Here is a 19,988-nt window from a genome sequence, read left to right on the forward strand (position 1 = left end):
GGGCATCTCAATGTATTAAAAGCCCCATTCCCCGTCTCTTTCTGACCCATCATACCTGGTATCCTGTTGCAATTGCTGATGGTGCTGTTGTAAACACATTTCAGCATTTAAAATACACCCAGCCCTTCCCATTCACTGGGTTTAGGAGCACAGGACTCCCATGAAAGAGAATAATAGCAAATAAAGAAATTGCAGTGTCTTGAAAACCAACAAGGATTAACCAGCATACGAGCTGGGAACAATGAAGACAAGGGCAGCTTTAAATGAAATGAACTGAAGATTTCATTCGGCCACTCGGCTGCCTGCTCCAATTGCCTCCTTTACTAGACTGAGATCTTAATCTAAAGTGACAACAACATCAGTTTCGATGTGCACTAGTCCCAAAGAACATGACTTCTTTAACATAAACACCATTTACATGGAGTGTCTGGCTAGAGTGGGGAATGGGGAGCGTGCCCAGCCAAGGCATAAGGCTGACAAGGAAGGACGCCTAAGAGGCAACAGAGAATTAACACAGGCAAAGGAAAGCCTGACCCTCGGAGGGCACATCCCGGACACGTTTGCACACACAGGGACTTGTGCCCTGTTAACCTTGCTTCCTTGAACAACTGTGCTGCTTAAAAAGAGAAATTGGAACCTTTTTGCTTTTGACACTTAACTAAATAAGTTTTGTCTAACTGGTTAGGAAGGGGGGGGGGTTTAACTGACTGACGTAAGAAGAAAGATTGGTTGTTTTAATTATGGAATATTCTCAAACAACAGAAAAAGATTGTTCCCTTTCTTTTAATCCATTACCAGGAATTTTGTCCATCCATGAATTTTATTTCATTCATTTCTCCCATGCACTGAGCAATGGGCAGGGCACTTTAAGTGGAGTAGTTATTTGTTTGTCCACAACAATACTGAAAACATACCGGGCGAGGGGAAGGGGTTGGAGGGGTGGGATTGGGGTGATACAGGGCCTAAATACCCTAAAGGCACCAGATCTCACCTGATCTTGTAAGTTAAGTAGGGTCATTCCTGGTTAGCAGTTGGATGGGAGACAACCTGGTAGTGCTGTAGGCTATATTTCAGAGGAAGGAATTGTCAAAATTACCTTGAGTATTCTGTGCTTCAGAAAGTTCTAAGGATTTTTGGGGTTGCCATAAACCTACAGATGAATTGAAGGCACATACAAATACATTATAGATGTATGAACTGAGTATGGAATGGAGTACGGAAAAGCAAGCATTCAGGCAGGAACCAAGTGTTGAAAATATTCCCGCTGTCCTGTAAGCACTTTTTACTCAAGACTGTGGTTGTAATATGTTATTGGAGCCTTCGGTGGCCTAGGGGATAAAAGCCTTGTGATTTGAAGGTTGGGTTGCTGACCTGAAGGCTGCCAGGTTCAAATCCCACACGGGGAGAGCTCCCTCTATCAGCTCCAGCTTCATGCAGGGACATGAGAGAAGCCTCCCACAAGGATGGTAAAACATCAAAACATCTGGGCATCCCCTGGGCAACGTCCTTGCAGACGGCCAATTCTCTCACTCCAGAAGCAACTCTGGTTGCTCCTGACACGGAAAAAAAAAATCTGTTATTGATGATAATCCAGGACAAACTGCCGTTGATCTACCTTTGAACCCAGGCCCCTTCTACACTGCCAGATAATCCAGGTTATCGAAGCAGAACATCCATATTATCTGATGTGAACTGGATTATTTTAGTCCACACTGCCATAAAATCCAGTTCAAAACAGATAATGTGGATTTTATTACAGTAGTGTAGAAGGGGCCTCCCTTTCTATGGTGGTAGGACTCTCTGCTCCTTTAATGTCAGAAACTATGTGATAGTGGTATTGCTTCTGGCAGAGACTCTAAGGCCCCTTCTACATTGCCATATAATCTAGATTATCAAAGCAGATAATCCACATTATCTGCTTTGAACTGAATTATAGGAGTCTACACTGCCATATAATCCATCTCAAAGCAGATAATCTGGATTTTATATGGCTGGGTAGAAGGGGCCTCAGTCAGACAAACATTTGCTTGGGATGAAATGCATACTGGCTATACTTGATGGCAACATTTGAGACAACCTCTTTAAGTGGTTTTCAGTAGATGTTAAATAGTATAAAGGATCAGACTGGACCCCGAGGGACTCCAGTGGGCAATGGCCAAGGTGTCAAGCAGGAATTCTCTTAAAGCAACCCTCTAGGAAAGAACAGAACCACAGCCCCATCTGGAAAAGTTAATGGCTGATGGTACCAAATAAAATCACGTGGTGGGGTGGATTCAGTCCATGCAGTTTGACCCATGAAACACATGTGTCAAACTGCATGGACTGAATCCAGCCCACCACGTGATTTTATTTGGCCCTCCAGATATTGGGCTGCAACTCCTGTCTTCCTCATCAATAGACACATCATGATTAGAGCTGATATGGTGATACTGTAACATCTGGAAGGCTGACATTTGTTCTGTTTAGTCCGGATTGTGGGGTATGAATTTAGATACAAGGTTTGTGGATATAATGTCTGACCTTAAAATGTCCTTTGACCTTTCCCTAAGCTCAGAGGCACAAGTGCTGTTGGGCTGCAATTCCCATTATCCCCAGTCTGCATGGCAGATAGTCAAAAGTGTTGGGAGTTGGTGTTCAGTAACACCTGGGGATCCAAATTGGGTAGAAACAAAAGAGCACTGGCCACTATGTAAAAAAACTTACAGTATATAGTTGGCCCTCTGTATCCATGGATTCTCCATCCATGGATTCAGTGGCTTTTTGAAGGCAACCATAAGTGATGAAAATGAGTTTGGCACTAAGAGGTCCAGCAGAACCAACTGGAACATATTTCCTCTGTCAGGTTCCCAGGATAAGGTCACTCACCAAAGTGGCCAAAACTGGCTTAATCCAATAATTAGGTCTGAAACAAAACTGAAATGGATCTAGATTAGTGGTTCTCAACCTGTGGGTCCCCAAGTGTTTTGGCCTACAACTCCCAGGAATCCCAGCCAGTTTACCAGCTGTTAGGATTTCTGGGAATTGAAGGCCAAAACATCTGGGGACCCACAGATTGAGAGTCACTGATCTAGATTATGTGCCTCATCCAGGAACCTCTGGAGTCGATGAGTAAATAGACAGTAACTTCTAATGTGATAGTGCTAGGAAATGGACTCACGGGCTCACTGAACAGGTATGACTGCCACTCTGAACCGTAAAGATGTATCCATGTGGAACTTCAAGAACCTAATTCCAATCCTAAATTTTGCACCTGCTATCACAGGGTTCAAAATTTAGGATCCATCAGTTCTAATCTAATAGCCACAGAAGCCCTAAAGAACTTTTCATGATGATTTCCTTTATATACAAAATTCCCCAAACAAAGCAACTCTCACAGTGCCAGTTTCTCATTTTGCCTGGCCATATTTCAAGTATAGATTTCTCTCCCAATAGAGAAATAAGTGTCTTTAAACCTTTAAAACATTTTTATTTCAGTCTGTTCTTTCTTAATTACTATTATACATTTATAAATGGTTACAGACAAATTTAAGGGAGATGTAATGTGGTTTTAAATGGCTATTTCGTTAAGTTGTTAAAATTATTAGTGCTACATAGTTTTTCCTACCTCCTCAGAAGTCTTCATTGACCTAGAAGAGGCAACAGCGGTCCAAAAAGTGGTCTGGATCAAGCAATTAAGGGGGGACGGACCCTCAATAACAGGATTTGTTCATAGAGATTTAAGGAGGCAAAGATCCCTTTGCTGCCATCTGTACATTGAAATATTTGAAATCCTTCTCCTCAAGAAATAAGTTTGTTGAAATGCTTTTGAATTCTCATAAATGGTGGTGGCCAACTGCAGAGCCATTTCCCACCCCATAACCAGCCTGGAGCACCACAGCAATGTGCCTGATTCATCTTCCCATTTCATTTCAGTCTTTCAAAAGTGGATATACTTTTAGTTTCCCAGCGTTTTAGAGGTGTGTTTGTGAACCTTGGCTGGTAGAGTGGGTCAGACTATTGCATCACGTGACGGAAATATCGATGATTCAAGAGGATTTCAGAGGTACAAATTGTGGCCTTTTTTTGCTGCAAATTCCAAGCTTTTTGGATGAATACAACAACATCAGCTATTGGCTCCATCTGTCTATACCTTAGCGATTCCAGACAATACAAAACAGCCTCTGCATTGTTTTGGGCCAGTATTTGGTTAACCAGCTTAATACCACTTTAACTGTTCAATGTGATAGAATCATGGGAGTTCTGGTTTTCCAGTCTTTAGCCCTCTATGCCAAAGAGTACCGGTGCCTCATCAAACTCCAAATCCCATAGCATTGAACCATGGCAATAAATGTGTGAAATTGCATCAGTTCAGTAGATGTACCCATATCTGACAAATATGTCCTTTCTAGGCACTTTCTTGGTCCTCCAGAACAACTTTATTATATTCTTGGATTAGAAATCATTGACTTCAATATAGTTCATTAGCATCTGTGGCTTTACATATTCAATGAAGTCCAGGAACATATCCTTCATAGATATGGTGGTTGTACTGTACTTGCATTTTCAGACTTCTGACCTGATGTTACCTGTTAAAGCTGTTTGCACAATGCATACCAGAACCATTGTTTTTTGTCACATGCATATTATTACACATAATTTAAATAAGCAGCTCATACATCGCTTTGTGTTTTTGATCATGGCACTGGTAGCAGCAATGATGACAAGATTTCCTTCTCTCAAAAGACAGATTTCTGTTGCAGGAAGAACATAAGATGCAGATCTGAACCTTGTTAGGCAATGCATATGTTGATTTAATTTCACATCATAATGCATTAGCAGCTATAGCTCATTTTGGGAAGGACTATAGCTCTATTGAGGTTCTTCTCAAACATGCTGCACTATCAAGATGCTTATCTGAAACAATGAGCACTCTATTTACATAATGTCCTTAGCACCAGAATTATAAATAATCTTATTTCATTTTCAAATGCAATAACAAAATTCTGAGAAAGATGTCTCTACTGGGTGAGAATATGACAGCTTTTTGTATTTTTCAATTATTTTCTACTTTGCTGCAAAAAATCATTTTCATTTCTTAAAAAAACACACACAAAGCAAGAACAATGTTTTTGTGCAGAGAACCATGTTTTTACAACATGTTCTGCCTCCGCACTAGCTATTTCTTTGGAAGGTGTCTGTGATGCAGGGAACAGATAACATGCTACACATTTGAAGCAAAATCAACAATTTATTAAATAACAGATCTCAAACTTCCTCTCCTCCAGAGTTTTACTTCCAGTCTTTGTGAAGGGAGTTAAAGTCATTGAAACACAACCACAGTTCTGACTGGATGTTACTCTAATATAGCTTCAATTAGATCTCAATCTGTTACATTTCCAATGTGGCTTTACTTGTATCTTTACTTTTATATAGCTTTGATGTAACTTCTATGACTTGTGTGGCTTTGATGTGACTTGTTTAACTTCGGCGTGACTTGCATGGCTTCGACGTGCTGTTCTATTTTGTGGTTCTTCACCTTCCAATCCCACACTGCCTGACTCATCAAGGAGCCAGAAGAGACTTGGCTAAGGTGAGGGAGGTTTCAAATACAAGAAGGAATAGTCTATCTAGATCAGTGGTTCTCAACCTGTGGGTCCCCAGATGTTTTGTCCTTCAACTTCCAGAAATCCTAACAGCTGGTAAACTGGCTAGGATTTCTAGGAGTTGTAGACCAAAACACCCGTGGACCCACAGGTTGAGAACCACTGATCTAGACTAACCCCACAAACTATACATAAAATATTAATCTCCCCTAACTAAATGAGGGCTTAACAGGAGTAAACAGTGAAAAATCTTGTGGAGGCACGACACAAGCACAAATGAGTTTGTCTCAAAAAAGGGACTAAATATGAAAATTCTTATAGCTGTTGACTATTTCTCAATCACTCTGTCTCATTAAAGGCAAGATAATGTATTTTCCCAGGTCATAATAACAGGTTTACATCGAGGCATTGGAAAAGCTGTCACCTGATGTTGTCATCTATTATTATTATTATTATTATTATTATTATTATTATTATTATTATTGACGCAACGATATAGTCTGACACAACAAACAAGATAGATATGCTGGATTTCGTATCACAAAATCACAAGTCGAACACTTCCCAAGCGTTTAGGACTGTGCAATGTATTTTTGGATGATGCTCACAGATCCCAGTAGGGTGGCCTTTTGCAGTTGGCAGATCGTAATTTTGTCAATGTCTATTGTTTCCAAATGCCGGCTGAGATCTTTTGGCACGGCACCTAGTGTGCTGATCACCACCGGGACCACCTGTACTGGTTTCTGCCAGAGTCTTTGAAGTTCGATCTTGAGGTCCTGATAGCGGCTGAGTTTTTCCTGTTGTTTTTCATTAATTCAACTGTCACCTGGTATGGCGACATCAATAATCCGAACGTTTTTCTTTTCCACAACTGTGATGTCTGGTGTGTTGTGTTCCAGAACTTTGTCTGTCTGGATTCGAAAGTCCCACAGTATCTTTGTGTGTTCATTTTCCATTACCTTTGCAGGTTTGTGATCCCACCAGTTCTTTACTGCTGGGAGGTGGTACTTGAGGCATAAGTTCCAATGAATCATTTGGGACACATAGTTGTGCCTCTGTTTGTAGTCTGTCTGTGCGATTTTCTTACAGCAGCTGAGGATATGATCAATGGTTTCGTCAGCTTCCTTGCACAGTCTGCATTTTGGGTCATCAGCTGATCAGCTCATTATTATTATTATTATTACTACTACTACTACTACTACTACTACTAATATATGTACTGTATTTTTGTGATTTAAATATGGTCAACTGCATTAAGTGTTAAGGTTTGGGAGAAACTAAATATATTATCAGGTCTCCACTTTTGAGGGGTCCGGTGCCCCTAAATCCCATGAATGTGGATGGTCGACTGTACTCACATTGTTTTATCATCAAACATTGATTTAAATATGCAATGTGAAAATTTGGCTTATCCTACAAGAAAGCACTTACCCACCCTGGACAAAGATGATAGCCCTGAAATAAATAACTACGTATTAATGGAAATGGTCTCTGTAAGGCTAAGAAACTTCCTCCAAGCGGTGTCTTTATTTTATCGTTAGTAATCATTAATACATTAAACCTTGAGGAGATCACTTCTTTAACATATAATAATCATCTCCGTAACATATAAAAATTAGATTAACTTGGACCAGTTCTCTCATGCTTCAAATGACGACTGTCTATTTCAAGTAGATTTATCGAGGATTAACAACTAATAGAACAGTATCTGTTTCATGATTGCTAATCCCCAATGAGTGTTTTTTAAATAATTAATTGGCACTTAACTAAGGGATTATGTTCATTGTGGTGTCGTATTGGAAGCCATAAAAGGCTTCTATGGATGATTAAATGCCAAAGGTAATCTTCATGATACAACAGTAGAAGGAAGATTGGTGGGGAAAGGAAGGAAGGGAGACAAATACTTCTCAGGGTTTTCCTACTTCCTACAATGGAAGGATAGCCTTATCCAATCTCAAAATAGCTAAACTTATTTAATTTGGCTAGTGCAATGGTTCCCAACCTTTGGGCCTCCAAGTGTTTTGGACTTCAGCTCCCACAGTTCCTAACAGCTGGTAAACTGGCTGGGATTTCTGGGAATTTAAGTCCAAAATATCTGGAGACCCAAAGCCTGGAAACCACTGAGCTAGTGCAAACAGAGTGTAATTAGAAGCAAGGTAATTCACTGGTGTTTGGTTGCATCCATGATTTCACATAACCACAATCTGGCCAGGAATATATCCCCCTTAAATCACATTGTATCTCAATGTTTAGCTTCCATGACCCAGAGATTAAGAAACACTGAATGTGGGAGAAAGTGAAACTGACAGATGCCTCCCATCCATATTTATTGCAACCATCATCTAATCAAGAGTTTGTAGTTTCTTGCTTACATTGGTGGCCAATCTAGTTTTTGACTTCTAGGACACAGCACTTCTTTGAAGCAGAGGTGTCTTTTCTGAACTCACACTGTACCTCCCAACACACTGCACAACATCAAAGACAAGCAGTCAGAGCTTGGAAAAGTTACTTTTTAAATTACAGCTCCTAGAATCTCATGGACAGAACCACTGAAAGTTGTCACCCAAGATTGTGGCAGCTGTAGCCCATTATTCCCCTGAGGTCTAGATGTGCTGGGAGCTAAAAACTGAGGCCGCTGTTGTCTCTACATATAGATATAAATATTTACCATTTAATTATTTAATTTTTATCCCATCTTTTCCCCAGCATGAGCCCCATTTATTCTGTGCTGCTGTGGATCTCTCAATACCCCCCACAGCTGGATTGATCTCTTACAGTCAAGATTATAATCAGTCTCGGTGACGGATTGACAAACCGATCCATTTCAATCCATGCTACTTTTATATGTTTAAATGCGCAAATCTGTTTATTATTCTAATCCATTTCTACATTGTTCTGTATTTTTAAACAAAAAAATCTACTTATATGTTTTCCAATATGTTTTTCAGTATATATTTTAATACGTATTCATGTTTTGCTTCTTGAAAAATGTTGAGTTTTTTTTATCTTATTCACAGGAGTGTGTAATTCGTTTTCAGAGTTCAGGATAAAAATGTAAAAATTGCATCCATAGAATGGAGACGATGTGCCTTATTTAAACTTTAGGATTGGTCTAACTACTAGACAAAATGATGTGACTGACTCAGGAGGAAGGTTTTGGAAGGGAAATTGCTAAATATCTCCTGACTAGGCTTCACAAACTCTGTTTCCAACTGTCCCAAGTTTTCTGCACTCTTCTGTCTCCTCTGTCCCCAACTGGATGCAACAATCCCAATTAATCTCTGCTATCCCATTTTTCTTTCTTCTCCCACCTTCCCTGCTGTCTTACTCCAAACTGAGTTCAGCATGCAAGATAGTTGGCATTCAGGTACTTTGACAGGTGAGAGAAGAGAGCAGCAGGTGGAATCCTGTCTCTCAAGCAACAACAAATTGCTGCAACTTCTCCCAGCTTGTGAATTCTTCATTATTAGTATTGCAAGATGGAGAAAACATGTGAGCTATGTTTTCCAGCTTTTAAATGTCTCTACTCATTTTGTACAGATTTAACCATGAATTTTCTTTTTTTAAAAAAAAAAAATTGCAGATTAATGTGGAAATGGGACAGAAGAGGCTGAGTGCCAAAGTCAACAACTGCTCTCATCTCTTCTGAGAGGTATGTTTCCATGGGAAGGAGGTTGAAACAAAAGTGTTGGGACTAAAGGTTCCAGGTTTTTGTACCCAACAACATCATTGTGTTTCCAGATTTTCAGACACATGATAGAGATACCGAGAACAGCACACAGCTTTTACAAGAGGCCATAAGTGAAATTGTGGATAAATGAAACCATGTATATCGGTTCTGTGGATATGTTTTAATTGCTGTATGGTTTTTAACTTTTTGTATGTTTCCTGTTGTATTCGAAAACGCTCTGAGTCCCTCGAGGAGATATGGCGGTATATAAATAAAGGATAATAATAATAATAATAATAATAATAATAATAATAATAATAATAATAATTGACACAACGGCGTTGTATGACACAGCAAACAAGATAGATATGCTGGATTTCGTATCACAAAATCACAAGTCGAACACTTCCCAAGTGTTTAGAACTGTGTGATGTATTTTCGGATGATGCAAGCAGATCCCAGTAGAGTGGCCTTTTGCGGTTGGCAGATTGTAATTTTGTCAATGTCTATTGTTTCCAAATGCCAGCTGAGATCTTTTGGGACGGCACCCAGTGTGCCCATCACCACCGGGACCACCTGTACTGGTTTCTGCCAGAGTCTTTGAAGTTCAATCTTGAGGTCCTGATAGCGGTTGAGTTTTTCCTGTTGTTTTTCATCAATGTGACTATCACCTGGGATGGCAACATCAATGATCCAAAACTTTTTCTTTTCCACAACTGTGATGTCTGGTGTATTGTGTTCCAGAACTTTTTCAGTCTGGATTCGGAAGTGCCACAGTATCTTTGCATGCTCATTTTCCAATACTCTTGCAGGTTTGTGATCCACCAGTTCTTTACTGTTGGGAGGTGGTATTGAGGCATATGTTCCAATGAATCCTTTGGGCCACATAGTTGTGCCTCTGTTTGTAGTTATTATTATTATTATATGTTGGTTATACAGTAAATTTTTGTATACATCTTCTTTGATGCCATTAGGAGTGAGGTGAGAACTGGGATATGGACAGTGAGTTAACATTTTGTAAGCTGCTCTGAGTCCCTTTGTGGCTGAAGATTGGGGTAGAAATTCTCTAAATAATAAATCAATACTAGAATGTTGTGAATTTCTCAAACAGGAGGGCAGTATTTGCAGGGGGATTCCTAAAGTTATAGCCCTAAGGATCAACTTTCCCCCACTTAGTCCACTTATGTCTTTGCTTCTTTTCTTTTTTAAAGCATTCTGCCTGCATTAACACGAACAGTATCCTGGACTCGGATTTTCTGAATTCTTACCCTAAGCACAGTTTTTGAAAAAGGGTGGGAACCAAATTTTTTGTATGCGTATAGTTTTTAAATTGTCCTTTGTTTTAAATGGTTTGCCTAAGCCCACTTGGAAGGATAAGATGCTACCGCCTCCTGTCTTACCCACCCCCATGTTATCTAAGAGCAAATTACTTTTAAAATTTGAATTCATTTGAAACATTTATAGTATCCCCTATCTGAAACGTTTTGGCCAGAAGTGTTTTGGATTTCAAATGTGTATATATTTGGTGTGTCGTTATGTCTTATTGAATGAAAACAAAAAGAAATGATTGATTGGTTCAAAAAATAGTTCTGAATATTTTTCCCTAACCTTAAAAGAGACTGAAAAGTACAAATACTATTTGGGCATTATCCACCTTTGGCATTTCCTACCATAATCAGTAGATCTTTTGAAGTTAGCATCAGATCTGACAGTTTCCCTGGGGATATAAGGACTATTGTAAAGTCTCTCCCTCTGTTTCTTTCTCTCTGCCATTAGACTATCTTTCCTTTGGTCCCTAGCAAGGGCTGTAGATGCAATATAACAATTCTTCCAGTCTTAATAACATTCAATTTTTGATGATGAGATCTTCAAGAATCTCTTCAAGAAGCTTAAGGGGCTGCAAGGGTCATCTAATCCACCACCCTACAGCACTCTTGAAAGAAGCCCATCTAACCTCTGCTTAAAGACTTCCAAAAAAAGAAATGTGCTACCAATTTATGCTTGGATTGAGAGTGGCTTATTTCCCATACTCGCTTTCTTCCTTACTAGGAGATCAGAATTATTGTACCACAAGGGACTGAAAAGCTGCCACTGGTAGATGAAAGATCTTGCTAGAAGTTTCAACCATATTTTGCCTTCCTTGGGTCAATATGAGACTAGTTCTTTTTAGCATCTTAAGCCAGAGAGATGGTGCTCCTATCATAATGCAATGATTTCCCACATTAGTATGCCTAGATGTGATGGGTGGATCTTGCAAGGAGACATCTCAAATTTGGTGGCCCAGACATTGGCTACGTTGGAGTGCTACATACCTGAACTTTGCAAAGCTTTATGTTTTCTTGCTATGTCTCGGGAAGCAAAGTTTATTGAGCTGGCCCTTGTTGAAAAGAGTTGTTTAGACTATGTGGGTCTGCTTCAGCCAAAGGAGGTATTATTATGTATGTCACTGGAACATAAGAAGTTGCCTTATGAAGTTATTGTGTGCGTCCAGGTCATTTCCGAGTTGCAGTTTGGTGGAACACCAGCACTGTTTGGCGAAGAAGGCTAAGGCCTTGTAAAACTGCAACACACGATTCCATAGAATTGAGCTATGGCAGTTACTTCTATGGTATAGATCAGTGGTTCCCAGCCTTTGGTCCTCCAGGTGTTTTGGACTACAGTGCCCATAATTTCTAACAGCTGGTAAATTGGCTGGGATTTCTGGGAGTTGAAGTCCAAAACTACTGGAAGACCAAAGGTTGGGAACCACTGGTATAGATTCATTGCAAATGTTTCTAATATTGAATCTGGCTTAGCATTTCCAGCTCTGGTCCATCTACCTCAGTTTCATCAGTTCTGATTAGTAGTAGGACTCAAAGATTTGAGGAAGGGATCTTCCCTAACTCTACATAAAACCCCAGGTGTTGGTCATTCATTCAAATACTACACTGTACAATTAATGCAGTTTGAAACCACTTGAACTGCCATGGCTCAATACTATGGAATCATGGGAGTTGTAGTTTGGTGAGTCACCAACACTCTTGGCAGCGAAGATCTTGTAAAACTGCAACTCCTATAATTCCAAAGCATTGAGCCATGGCAGTTAAAAGGGTATCAACCTGCATCAATTCTGCAATGTAGATGGACCCATTACTTCCAAAATCAAATGAAACTGGATGTGATCAGAGTTATGTGTTGAACAGGTGGGAGCTCACTGTGGACATGAGTCAGGAACCATCGATGGCCTTTTAAAGAGCGGATATGCAACCATCTCGATTTTAGAGGAAAGCACAGTTTCCCCCGTCTTCCTCCCCTCCCCTTGTTCTCTGAGTGTGTTTATACAGGTAATGTAAATACCTTCCTAAGTCTCTTAGTAGACTCCAGAGGTTACAGTATTTACATTACAAACGTGTTTCTTTAAACCCTTCCATTTCTGAGTAGTGGTGTGTTTTGACAGAAGCGCCTTTATGAAATTACAGATTGTGCAAATGGAACAGGATTCAAGTCAATCACGGGTGGAGTGGGAAGTAGTTTCATGAAATTGGATAGGGTCATGCATCACTTTAAGGCTACAGTTTTTTTTAATTCAACTTAATTACCAAGGAGTTATATTAATAGTCTTTTAGATGCAGAACTGATAAAGAGATCCTTCAATCTGGTTGGTGTATAAAGTTGTGGTGGGGATTGCAATGGCAAGAGAAAAGAGTTCCAAGAAATTGCCATTAAAATTGGCACTACAATTGTATGGATGATTTGTTTGGAAGTGGCTCTTAGAAGCTCAGGATTAAAGTAGGTGAGGTACTTGTGGTACTTCTCATTTATTTATCTTATTTTAAGTGTTTGTTGTGTGTTGATTGCATGCATACTTTATATCTCCATATGAATTAGACTGGAACCATGGTTGGCAGAGAGCCACCATTGTGTAGTGGTTTGGGCTACAACTTTGGAGACCAAGGTTTGAACCTCACTGGAAGTCTCAAGCAAGTCAACTCTCTCGGCCTCATAGGAAGCCAAAGGCAAACCTTGTCAAGGAAACCCCATGATATTTCCTCTGCGAGTTGCCAAAAGTAAAAAAAATGATGTAAAGTAACATAGTAACCACATGGTTGTTAATTGAACTATGGAAAATGGTGGTTCTGATGTCGCTGGGGCAATAGATCAACTCCAGGTCTCCATATACTTTGCTGAATCTATTTTGGTGATAAAATTTGACACCTTTGACAACAAATTTAAAGTTTAGAAAATTTTGTGATAAAATTATGAAATAAGAAAACCTTAAGAAGGCTGTCACTGCTTCATTAAGTCAGTCCTTAAATTGGGATGAGAGCTTAATGGTAAAGCACACATTTAATAATAATAATAATAATAATAATAATAATAATAATAATAATAATAATAAAAAATAAAAACTTTATTTATATACCGCCCTATCTCCTGGATGGGACTCAGGGCGGTTTCCAATAATAAAAACATCACAAACATTACATAGCAACATAATAACACATTATTAAGCAAAGTAAAATAATACAATTATAGCAATAAATAACACTTACATGACCTGATCAAGAGGATGGGAACCATAAACCCAATAAATTAAAACGTATCATTTTAGGCTAGAAAAATCTTGTGCAATATATTCAGGCCCAGAAATCGGCGGTATTCCAATGTAATTACTCAAAAGCCTGCTGACACCACCAGGTCTTCAGTTCCTTACGGAAATTGGATAATGTAGGGGATTGCCTGATCTCTTTTGGCAGTGCATCCAAAAAGTCCAAAATCCAATCCTTGGCCAGGCAGGCCTCGGACTGACTGTAATGTGAAACCCAGGAGAAATATTGCCGATCAGAATAAGGAAATCTGCTCTCTTTTGAATACATAGTGTATCCTCTCAGGTCCCTTCTGACATATAAAATCCAGATTATCTGCTTTGAACTGGATTATTTGGCAGTATTGACTAATATAATCCAGTATTGTCTGGATTTTATATGGCAGTGTAGATGGGACCTACGTGTTCTGATTTAGCAGGAACACTCCTGATGAATTCTCTGCTTTTTTCAGCTGCTTTTAAAATGTCCCAGCTTCTTTCTCTTCCTCCTCATCAGTCTTCAGGTCACTTCATGTTGCTTCAAAACTGAGTTCCAAACACGAAGGTATTTTTAACGCAATTCATCAGAGAGAGAAAAGAAGAAGGAATGACAGATGATGGATCCTGACTATTCTTGCTCAATTCTGGGCCGTTAGAGGGCTTACTTCCAGGTGCTACCATAGGAGTACTTTCATATCAGTATAGAAAATGTAACACACATACAAAGGGAAAACAAATAAAATTCACCCAAATCATCTCCTGCTGAACACTTTAATTGCCAGGAAATTGTAATTTGGGCAGCTTTCAATAAAACTGCTCAAAATATGCCATTTGTAGGCTACAGGATTGTTCCTCCTTGCCCAGGAGAACATCCATGGGAACCAAAAGGGAACACATACCTGAGAAATCCCTGCATGGTTTATTGTCTGTCAAAAGCAGTGCTTGTTATGAAGTGAGTGTGCCTGCATCTGTCTGTGGGTATGTGTAGGAGTGGGGGTCCCCTTTACAAGACAATCTCCCTGAAAGCTCTTGCGGGGAAAGGGCAGACTATAAGGAGCTCTCAGAGTAGTAAGTGTAACACAGCTGCGCTCTGTTTATGCTTAGGCTACAACAATAAAAAGAAGCTATAAAATCTGAGATGTCACAGCTCCAGTTTGCTTTATTTATACTTCTCTCTCTGAGCTCTGTCACCCAGCGCATTCATCTCCTCCATTGTAAGGAGAATGGGGGAAAGATTAAAATATCACAGCTCAAAATAGGAGTGGAGCGGAAGGAGATTCATCATCACCCTATTACCAAAAAAGAACAACCGAAATATGTAACTAGGGTGATGAAGTTGGCTCGCAGGTATTCTCCTCCTCCACAAAAGAGGGTCAGGACGTATGGGGCACAGACTGCAGATTTGGAACTTCATGCGAGTGAGTGATATATCATGCACGTAATAGCTTTCACCCAAATAAACACACAACTTCTCACAATTTTCTAGGGTTTCCCCTGACAAAGGCAGAACACAGAAGTATGAGTAACTGTTTAGACATTAAATAACTTCATACTTTCCAACATTTATTATTACAGTAGACACTCATTTAACCAGCATCTGTGGAGTGCTGGTTATTGTCAAATAAATACCATGGGGATTGGTAAATGTCAGATAAATGTAGTTTCAGGTTGCCTGAGAGCTACTATTAAAAATAGTCCTGATATTAGATCCAATACAATGCTATAACATAAACGCTATATTGACTTGATATTGATACTGAAATACAGTAATCAAAAGCAAATAAAGACAAATAAAGACAAACATAACTTAATTTAACAGTTATAAAAACTGATTTTACTGTATTAAATGAGTTTATTTTAATTTTAAAAAGCATCATATTTTCAATTTTTGCCAGTTATTATTATTACTATTGCTATTATTTATTTATTTATTTATTTTATTCCACCTTTCTCTTGATGTAGGGACGCAATAAATATAAAACAATGCAAATTAAACAATGAAATAAAATATTAATATATATTTTTTATAAAAAATAAGCCATTTGTGTCATTAAAAATATATTAAAATTCTTTTAAACTCCACACCCACCCCAAATCCCAATCACATTGTCCACAACAGCTGCATGTCATTACCAGCCTATATATGCCCAATGGCTGGTAAATGTTTTCTCCTGCCTACAAAAGGCAAACAGAGATGGAGCCATCATGTCTTCTATAGGGAGGGTGTTTCAGTCTGGGAGAAGCCACCAAAAAGGCCCCCTCCATTTCATTAATGAAAATGAACCTGTATGGTTAAGTGGCATCACAGTGTGGACAAAGAGGCAAACATTATTAATTAGGAAGAAGACAAAAACCAGGAGATGCTAAAGCAGTTTCCTTTTTGCACGAACCTACTGGGAAGGATTACCCCCCCACACACACACACTTTAACTGCTATCTGTAAGAAAATGCATTGTGAAATCTTCATCCAAAATCATACAGGGGTAAAATGTATGATAGAAGGCCCATATTCTATCTCAAATATTACCCTATTGTTACTTTAAAATACATAATACTGAAGCATTTCGGTGAAGTCAGATCACTTCTTTTCTTCCTTGTGAGGACCAGGGACAAAGAGCAATAAAAGATAAATAATAAAAGTAATAGTATGTCAACTCCATTAGCAACAGAAAAGTAACTTCCCTTGAAACCCAGTTCACCCTGTCCCATATAGAGATAACTGTTCCTCTCTTAGGCAGAGAACATTGCATTTCTCAAGGAGTCTTTGTGCTATTACATGTCATATGACCATGTGATCGTATCACCATGCAGTGACCATGCAGTGGCTGGGAACAAAGTCTGTTAAATAAATGTTGTAAAAGAATCCCCACTCTCACTGTTCTTTGGAAGAGTGTGAAAACATTTTCTTTCTAATAGGACTTTTAAACTAAATCAATAATTTCGTTGCTTCCAGTTTTCATAATTTCTATTATTTTGTTTATTTTGTTTTTAATAGTGGCGTTCATTGCCATTAGCACATTTTAGTGGAAAGGAAGAATAAAGGTATAATGAAATGAAAACCTGAAATATAGGAAAAACTTTATGGGGCAGCAACATTAGGGTCCAGCTAAGTTGCAAAAGTAATAACAGATACCAACCATACTGAACCTTTAAAATCTAGAATTCATAGAATCATGGAACTGGAAAGGACCAAAGTTGAACCCGGTTATTGAGAAGTAGACTATCAAAGCACCTCAAGAACATGTTTATCCAACCTCTGTTTAAAGATCTCCAAAAAGGTCAGGTTCCACAATCTGTGGCAGCCTATTCTACCATCTCACAGCTCTTAATACATTCTTCATACTGTTTAGGTGGCATTTGTTTTCTTGTAATTAAAATCCATTTGATTGTGTTCTATTCTTTGAAGCAGCAAAGAATCTTGCTCCATCTTTTACACACTTATTTCCAGATCCTCAAAGATGGTTATAATGTCACTGCTTGATTTTGTCTTCTCCTAAGTCATTCTTCATTTAGAGTAAAATTGAAGCAGATATAGCAAGTTCTCCATAAACACCTATCTTCAACATGAAGAGACAGGTAATCCAGTAAATCCATGCAAGATTAATACCTTTGCAAAATTCAAGACCTTCTTTCCTTGACTGCATTGGCTTGATAATCTTCAGTGTTGAACCAATCCTAGACAATAAAAGCAAAACAGAACAGTCTGTTTGCTATCTGTTACATTTTAACCAAAGATTTTCCTAATGCCAATTGGCTGACATTGACACTTTCCTGCCTTAATAGCATTTGTTTGGATATATTTAGTAACAGTCTTAATGCTGTCTAGACTGCACATCAAAACAGCTGGTAATGCTGCTCTGGTCAGTTTTCTTTAAAGATTCAGGAAGGAAGGAGCTATTTCTTCAATTAATTTTTATTTCTTAAATGGTTACCATCATCATAATTCTATGTAAATGAGGGAATATAACTAGTAACAAGAGGTCATGCAAGATCAGCACATTTTGCTCAGGGTAAGAATTTGTAAACATTTCAAACTTCATGTCCGGAGTGACTTGAGAAACTGCAAGTTGCTTCTGGTGTAAGAGAATTGGCCGTCTGCAAGGACATTGCCCAGGGAATGCCTGGATGTTTTGATGGGTTTTTTTACCATCCTTGTGGGAGGCTTCTCTCATGTCCCTACATGAAGCTGGAGCTGATAGAGGGAGCTCATCTGTGCTCTCCCCAGGTTGGATTTAAACCGGCAACCTTCAGGTCAGCAACCCAACGTTCAAGTCAGCCGTCCTGACTGGCACAAGGGTTTAATCCACTGTGCCACTGGGGACTCCATTTTTTTCACTTTTTCAACTGAAAATTAAGTATCCTCCAACTTTGGATGAACTGGGGGATTCTGGGAATTGCACTTGAAATGTAATTTGTTCTTGTGCCTCTGATAATTTTTGGGTTCTTACATTCATCTGCAGTTAAGGTCTTTTACAGATAGTGCCTTTAATATCTCCATTTTAAGAAACTTCCATCACGCATGAATGTTCTTGTCTTTTAGAATTAGTGACCACAGGATCACAGCTAGTATTTCTCCAACTCTGCTGATTTTAGCTTTAGAATGTGTGCCTGAGTCCAAACTGAACTATCCTTTTCCGCTGTACTGTGAAACATACTCCAGGAGAACATGGAAGGCCTAGTTTACAACCTCTTCTGTTGATAGTCCATTATTGACATGAGGGCAAAATTCAAAACACAATCACACTATATAGTATCTCAATTTGTATAAACATTTTTTAAAAAACCCAAACAAAGCAACTTCTTTGGTGTTGCTGGCTTGCTTGAGCGACATTGCCATCGTCACAAGGGCTTCTTTTTCCAGCTTGATGCAAGTTATTTTCTTTATGGAGACTTTTCACCAACACCTATAACCCCTTGATGGCAAGTTGCCTAGCGAGGCACACCTTCGGGCACGGAGCAACTGTCTCTGGAGCTGTTGTTGCCCTTAAAAGCTCATTAAACTAGCATACAGAATCCAGAGGGAAGGTTATATTATGCCCATTGACATTGTTTAATGTTAGAGATGAATGATTATTTCTTTTATATACACTGCAGGCGCTTCGTAAGTGTAGATTGTTCTAGCAGTAATGCGATATGTAAATGTTATTGTAAGGAAATTGGCACTTTGCTATATATTTTGCACCATAGAACTCCTTTGCCCAAATGCTACCCCCTTCCTTTGGACACTGTTCCAACAGTGGGGTGCAGTTGGGAGAAATCGCTTGGAAGTGAGAAATTATCTGATCAAGAGGATAAGTTAGAAGATTTGATGCTTTCACTTTTTCAAAAAAAATTGGATAAGAGGGAGGATATTATTGTACAAAATTGTGCATTGTGTGAAAAATGTGGAAGGCTTTCTTTTCACCACAAGCCTGTAAGGACATGGGAGGAAGCCTTCTTGGTGGCTGTACCAAGAGTGTGAAATTTCCACTCTTAGCCTGACCCACTCCCTGCTATCCTCCTACCAGCAGAAAAAGAAGAAAGAAGGCGGCATATAATAATTAATTGGTTGTCGGGATCATTTTTCCTAGACAGGACTGCTATATTTTTAATATTGTTGCTATATTTTAACGGGGCCCCGGTGGCGCAGCATGTTAATACACTGAGCTGCTGAACTTGTGAACCAAAAGGTCGCAGGTTTGAATCCGGAGAGCTGCGTAAACACCCGCTGTTAGCCCCAGCTTCTGCCAACCTAGTAGTTCAAAAACACGGTGGGAAGGTAAAGGTGCTCCATGCAGTTAGGCTGGCCACATGATGTTGGAGGTGTCTACGGACAATGCTGGCTCTTCGGCTTAGAAATGGAGATGAGCCCCAACCTCCAGAATCGGACTTAATGACTTTACCTTTACCTTATGTTTTAAAATAATTTTGCCTTTTAAAATGTAACCGAGTTATATGATATCTTGTTTAATTGTGTTATAGCTTTTTATTATCTGGTTTTTGGGGAGCTTAAACTTGTTTTTGCTTTTTCCATATGCCACCTTGGGATCTCTGCCACATGAAGCAGGCAGGCAGGCAGGAAGGGAAGTGTTGTGAAATAGAGTGGCAGGAGTGAAAAGTCTTTCTTCACATAATGCATAGTTAAGCACTGAGGTTCATTCCCATAAGATGAGGCAATGGCTGCCAAATTCAA

General features: G+C 39.1%; 1 protein-coding gene across 3 annotated transcripts in view; it reads left to right on the forward strand.

Moving 5' to 3' along the window:
* The window catches only part of sox5 (SRY-box transcription factor 5), an 824,881-nt gene that overhangs the window by 113,082 nt on the left and 691,811 nt on the right, over positions 1 to 19,988 (forward strand). For all 3 annotated transcript variants that reach the window (XM_062983191.1, XM_062983193.1, XM_062983192.1), the window contains exon 2: positions 9,166 to 9,234. The gene's annotated coding sequence lies outside the window, so the exon portion shown is untranslated. The remainder of the gene's footprint in view (positions 1 to 9,165; positions 9,235 to 19,988) is intronic.

The sequence above is a fragment of the Anolis carolinensis genome, chromosome 5 (genome assembly GCF_035594765.1).
Source record: "Anolis carolinensis isolate JA03-04 chromosome 5, rAnoCar3.1.pri, whole genome shotgun sequence".
In the NCBI taxonomy this organism is placed as follows: domain Eukaryota; kingdom Metazoa; phylum Chordata; class Lepidosauria; order Squamata; family Dactyloidae; genus Anolis; species Anolis carolinensis.